The sequence below is a fragment of the Morone saxatilis genome, unplaced genomic scaffold (assembly GCF_004916995.1).
Source record: "Morone saxatilis isolate NCDOM2014 unplaced genomic scaffold, NCSU_SB_2.0 Contig12, whole genome shotgun sequence".
NCBI classification, from domain to species: domain Eukaryota; kingdom Metazoa; phylum Chordata; class Actinopteri; family Moronidae; genus Morone; species Morone saxatilis.
Genome location: NW_023339674.1, coordinates 8,387,773 through 8,394,657, shown reverse-complemented (window position 1 = coordinate 8,394,657; position 6,885 = coordinate 8,387,773).

Below are 6,885 nucleotides of genomic sequence, written 5' to 3'. Positions count from 1 at the left end.
ACTTTATATACTGTTAGTATTTTAGTTCAGTGGAGCCCAACTTAGCGGTCAGGCCCCCTCTAAAGGATCATAAGATAAGTCTGTTGGTGGTCTTGGTAATGGGAGAGGAAAACAGTATAAATTGTATGTATACTTTTTTGGACTTTTCTTTCTTATTTGTACAATATTACACAATGATATCTCCATGGGCTTCAAACTATTATTTGAAAGAATCTAAGAGGTCTAGAGGGGGATCTCTGCTTGGTGGACCTGCTGAAAACTGGGGGGGGGATCAACTTTTCACTTATCTTCGCCAGTTTTCGCTGTTTTTTTGTGGCATTCTTGTGTGCCACATAACATGCATTTACCCAAAACTATTAATTAACACCAATGTCCCTGCTCTGTCACCATCACCAGAAAAGGTAACTCTGCCACGTCTCACCAGCCTTTTCTCACCAGTCTGCCTGCTTGTTTGCTACTTGTTCTCCAACTTGCTCATCTGCCACCTTCCTCTGTGTGTGTGTGTGTGTGTGTGTGTGTGTATGGGAACCCACAGTGCATGTGCTGGTGTTTGCTCGTTCTGTATGCTTGTTAAATGTGCTGTCACTGAGGAGTTGAGAACACAAATGGACAGAAAGCCAAATTAAAATCGTGCATATTTCCTTTCACAGCGTGTTTAGAAAAGGCGGACTCCAGTGACGTTTTTATCAAAGAAAGTTTAAAACAGAAATGTTTAGAAAGTCACGTTCACAAAGCGAGAGGGGACTGTTTTATTCATTATTTATGAAGCGTGCCACCAGGTCTAATAAACACTGAGATGTTATTCAGATGCCTCAAAATTAATAGACGTCGTGAACTTTATAACATTCCTCTGTCGCGTTGTTGTGTAAGTCAGAGTAGATGTTCGGCACAGAATAAGAATCATATGCATTTATGCAAGTGAACAAACATGGGGCTGGAAGTGTGTTTTGTGAATTTGTTTAAAGGCCAATATTAGCATACAACGACAGACAGGAGTCTTGACTTCCATTCAAAATCCTTGGTCCACCATGAATTCTCTAGTGCCAGTCAATCAACCCACACCTCTGAAATTGAAGGCAGACATGAAGTGCACCTTTCAAACTTGGGTTAAAGGTTATAACCTTTTAGCCAGTTGCTCTTCCTGTATTGTAGCAGTGGCATGGCCTCGGTGAGCAAAAAAAAGGAAATTAGAAGATAAGAAAAGTTAGAAAGTCAGAGGCAGAGCAAGTTTTCCTCTCTCTATACGCCTAACCTTTAAGCCGAGTGCCCCCTGTGACTCCTGGATTCCTGATTAGTTTACAGTATACTCCCAAATCAGCATAATAAAGCGTGTGATGAGGCTGATGAGATCTAACAGTCTGCTCTTGTTTACCCCGCCGCAGCACCAGCTCCTTCTCTGCATGTGTGTGTGTCTGACCCCGAGGCACCGAGTCACTTGATGCGTCTTGCATCTCTCTGCAACACACATATACACGCACACACATACACACATACACACACACACCCACACAACCCCCCCACTGGTAGAAATCCTAGTTGTGCTGCCGGATCTCAGTGGAGGCCGGGAATCCACATCCCCTTTAGGCTAGTCCTGGGGTGCTCTTACTCCACACGCACACACAGACACAAACACAAGCCCATAATACATGCATTGGGCAGTACACAGACACACGCTTGTATCTTAATGAGAGAAGAGATGGTAGTATGAAGGCGACAGCAGAATGAAACCTACTCACCAAAGGACTGACCTGTGGTTCCAGGGCGCAGCAGCTCGCAGGGAGCTCCTCTCCCCAGCGCCTGATCAGAGGGCTGCACCAGCCGAGGTCTTGGCTACACGCTGACGCGCTGGAAAAACCAACTGATAAACGCCACTGTCCGCTCAGCATCAGCTGGCTATATGAAAGAAGCTTCCTCTCTTTTTATACTTTTTTTTTCACTCACTGTTTGTTGTCAGTCTCCTTTGGTTTTCTTTGTCCTCTGCCGAGACGCGGTGCCGTGATTGGAGCACATGTGACGTGAGGGATTTGTGCGTAATTAGCTGAACGCTACACAAGCAAGCACAAAAGTTAAATTTAAACTTTTTGAATATACCTTTTTTAACCGGTATTTCACTGACACTCTGCTTCAAGCTTCCCAAGTATCAAAACCTTGCTTCATGGTAGAAATATATTTGGTTGAGTCTTTGGAGTACAGACAGCAAACACAGCGCTGCCACTTGCAAGTCCCATAACAATTTGAACCACTTAAAATTGTGCAAGGCTGTGCTGAAAAAAGTGTGAGAATATATATATATATATATATATATATATATATATATATATAGATGAAATGTTAACAAAGTGACGGACAGAGTAATTGGATCTACTGACCATACTTTTAATATTGTATAATCCCACCCTGTCCATTATTTATTATATTACTATTATTTTGGCTGTTGATGAATCCACTGAAACAAAATGTTCAAATGCATATCTGTATTTGTGAAGACTTTGGGCCACATCAAGGCTTTAGGGATATTGTTTCACTTAGTTAGGCTTCAAAAGCAAAATTTGCAAAGCGATACTTTCTTTAAAAGAACGGCTGATCTTACTTGAAAATTGTTGAATTTATTGGAACTTCCAGAAGCTGACCAATAGAATGAGCCAGTTTATAATTAAAAAAACAGCTCAGATGAAAGGATCATTGGATATGAGTGAACCATGTGAGGCGGTCCAAATGAGACATAGAATACAATAAAGGTTTGGGTCAGAGGTTGAGGGCGGCCTGGCCTGCCTGCTTACCACACCCCTCCATCAGTAGCCAATTCACAGCTCTCTGGACCACAGAATAGTGATTCTCTGTCTATGTTTGACCATATAAGGTGTGGCTGAAACATTGTTGAATGTGGAGACATTCTGGCACAAATGAAGGGTTAGACGACTCTGCCCATTATCTGTGCCCTCTGGCCTAGTTGGGTGAGTCATCCAAGGATGGGCAGCGACTCTGCCAGCCCGGGGCCAGACTTCGCTGACTGCCAGCCCCCTCGTGCCACATGTACAATGTCAGCAAGCCTTTATTGGTTGGTCTCAACAAAGCTGTGCAATAAAGTGCAAAACAATTTAGCTTTTTTGCGACAGAAATATACAATAAATCATTATCATCAACTAATCTGAAAAAATAGTATGAAATATTGGAATGTGCCTTGAGTACAATGATTTGCTGAGGCTAGTGTTCAGTCAGCTGCCCTCCACCCTACTGTACCTCTCGCCCTTGACTGCCACAGTTTGGCCGGGGGCTTCTCTGGCCAGAGTCGACAGATCATGGAAGGGCTGGAAGAAAGACAAGACAGAGGCAAACAAAGGAGGAAGCTCACTGCTATGCCCTTGAATGAGAGCTGTGCTAACAGGCAGACAATAGCCACCTTGCATATTCAGCCAAATCAACTTTTCACTTATCTTCGCCAGTTTTTGCTTTTTTTTTTATAATTTGAAAGTTAGCCTTTTTCATTTCAAAGTCATTGTCCACCCTTTGCCCCCACTGTGACAGCTAGTAAAGAAGCGAATATCTCAAGGCAAGATAGAAAGAAAAGAGTGAGCATTATACCGTTCGGACCCAGCAGCAGCAGAAGGAAGGAAAGGAAGAAAAGGAAGGAAAGGGGAAGGTATAAAAAAAAACCCGACTGGGCAGGGGCAGCTTCAGCAGGGTAGGGAAGCAATGGCTGGCAGCACAAAGAATGGTTCTCCTTCTGTTTTTCAGCTCCATTAATATCTGAGCTCCAGCCTGCATATATCCTCATTCATTATTCATGAAGCGACCAGGAAAGAACGCAAGCGGAGAGGAAGGTGGGAAAGCAAAGGCCAGAGATAGTTCCAATCAGTCCTGTTTTAAATGACACTGAGTGACAGAGCCTGGGGTTTTATGGCTCGCTGTTCAAATGAGACACTGCGCAATGATAAAAGGTCTGCATTGTCCCACCCTTAATGACCAGCCGGACGTATTAGAGGCTGCACCACTTGTAACGGTAGCTACCGCACTTGGTAGCAAATATGCCCAAACTAACTTATAATGGTTCTGCACCGCAGCACTGTGGGAACACTACCACATACCTTACCAACCTGAACATGACCTGAGTTAAAGAGCAACTGGATACATTTTGAAAGCTTGCAGATCGCAAGGGGCCCTTGATTTAGGCTATTTGAAAATAGGTTTGCATAAAAACTTTTTTTACAACCAACCTACTGTACGTGACTCTCACCTGAACTTCATATCACACTGTTGCAGTTAAAGAACAAGTCTGGTTACATTATTTTTTTCTCTGTACCATAAACCTTAATTATTGTACAAAAACTATTAAAACCACAGAAATTAGTCACACTTTTGCATGGGGGGACATTTTCCTTCATTTGGAGTTGATACACTTGCGTGCTGCGGAAATGCAATTTTTGTGTTTAAACCCACAACCACTTGATAGCAGTGTTGTAAACATAAACTGAGGCCTGTGCTGTTGGATGTTTCAGGCACTGTGTTAAATACAAATGCACATCCCACTGTTATAATTGCATGAAAAAGTAAACTTTTTTTACTCAGATTATATGCAGTTTTCCTAAAATTAGATCGCAATATATTGAATTGTAACCCCTCTATTGTGATATGTATCGTATCACCAGAATCTTGCCAATACACAGCCCTATTATGTATTTATGCACTGCAGAAAATAGTTCTCAACAAATGCTGCATATGTTTGAGTACCATTTACTTAAAACTCCAGCTACACACTACCCAGCTGTTTTACTAAAATATTTAACTTTAAGAAAAAAAACTATATATTTATGACCTATTTTTAAAGATCTATGAGGAATTAATGTATAGTTGTTTAGGTTGCTTACTGTCTTTTTATTTGATTTGGAATAACAAAAATATAGAATATCACAGATTTAGCCTTTAATATTCATGTTGGGCTGTAAGTCCCCAAATTGTCCCTAAACTACATTATTAAAACAACCTTTCAGTAGTACAAAATTCTTTGGGAAGAAGTGTAGCCATGTGAAACACTCCTCTGTCAGCTGTGTTCCAGTATTCTGTATTAAACCTTAAATCTTTTTTGTGATTATGTATTTCAGACAGTTAATATTAATACAGTTCGTTTTCCCCTTGTGTGCTTAAACATTCTTGAATTGAACTGAATTTGATGCTTAGTCAGATCAGTGAAACCACTGTCCCTCAGGCACTGATGTCACTTTAAAAATGCCACATGCCTACCACGATCATTGTTCAGAGATTAGTGAACAAAAATGAAAACAAGCTTTCAATGAATTTGTTACTGTAAAAGAGAATTTTTAAGCAGAATGTATAGTAAGCATTTTGCAAAAGACTCAAAAATATTTTATCATCTCATGGGGCATCTAGTGAGTATGCCTTCACTGTCTGTGTGTCTGTGTGTGTGTGTGTGTGTTTTCCTGAAGTCTCAGAAATGGTAATGCCCTTAACCCCAATGCAGGGAAGACTTAACAGTTGGTATTGACTTTGTGAACATTTACCATTGAGGATTCAGACTATTCAATTCTATTTCAACTGAGGGCTGCAGACGGAGAGGGAGGAAGTCCCTAGGCTCCATGTTGCTCACACACAAACACACACGCTCACATACACAAGCACACAGCCGCACACACACTCAGACTGCGTGTTGAATGTGTTATTCTCCAGTGATATCGACTCAATCGGATTTTAACCCCTCTCTGCTGGAGCTGTACAGAGACAAACGCTCTCAACATAACAAAGGCTGTGTGTGTGTGTTTGTGAGAGTGTGCGCACTCTTCCCGAATGTGTGTACTTTTTTGATTGTTGTTTCAGATGTGTAGCCCTTTGAATAGCCGCCACACATGGGAGTACAAATGTGCCACTTCTGTCAGTGTAAATCAAAATAAAATCATCTACATTTTTACATCTTGAAATCCACTTTGGCCTTAAAGGAATTGTCCAATATTTTTGGATATACACTTATTTACTTGCTGGCGACGTGTTTTTTGTGTGAAGATTAATACCACTCTTATATCTGTCTGTTAAATATATGGCTACAGCCAGCAGAGGGTTAGCTTAGCTTAACACAAAGACTAGAAACAGGGGAAACAGCCAGCCTCAGTCTGCTGGACTTGCACTTCCTGGAGTCTCTCCTGGCTGTCTTGTAATTTGTCTTGGCCAAGAAATAGTCCCGCACATAATCCGCTGTAAAACTGTTGTCATTTTTGCTCTTTGTGGGTCGGCCGATGCTACTGTGTTTTAATGTCAGTCGTGGTGGAGATTATAATATTTTCTGTGTTGGTATGTCGTGTAAAGTTTGAAAAACACTGTGCTAAGCTAAGCTAAGCTAACAGGCTGAAGCCTTATATTTATCGCACAAATATAAGAGTGGTCTATCTTCTCATGTGGCTAACTCGCCTCCAGAAAGCAAATATGTGTAATTTCCAAAATGTCGAACTATTCCTTTAATGTTCGACTCATTTCACAGTGCTGCCACAACCAATCATTGTTTATTTATTTACTCCTCAGAGTAGATTCTTCAGATTCAGTGTCTGGCCTATTCTTAAATGCTACCCATGCTCTCTGAGGATTGATTCCACACAGCCACACTTCCAACCAGGACACCCCCCTTCAACCACCCACCCACCCACATCATTTATACATGTGAGCATTAGGACTTGTCACAGCCTCTCAGTCAGGCGCTTTATCAGTCCAGGCCATAGATTCTCATTAAACGCGTGAATCCCCAGTCCCTGACACTTTGGCCATCACATGTCCACTCTGCCATCTCTCCACCACTGACCATTTGTCCGATCCAACTGGACAGATAGCCATGTGACTGCGCTATTGTTTGTCTCTCACAGTGCTAGTATGGCATTTCTTTACTGC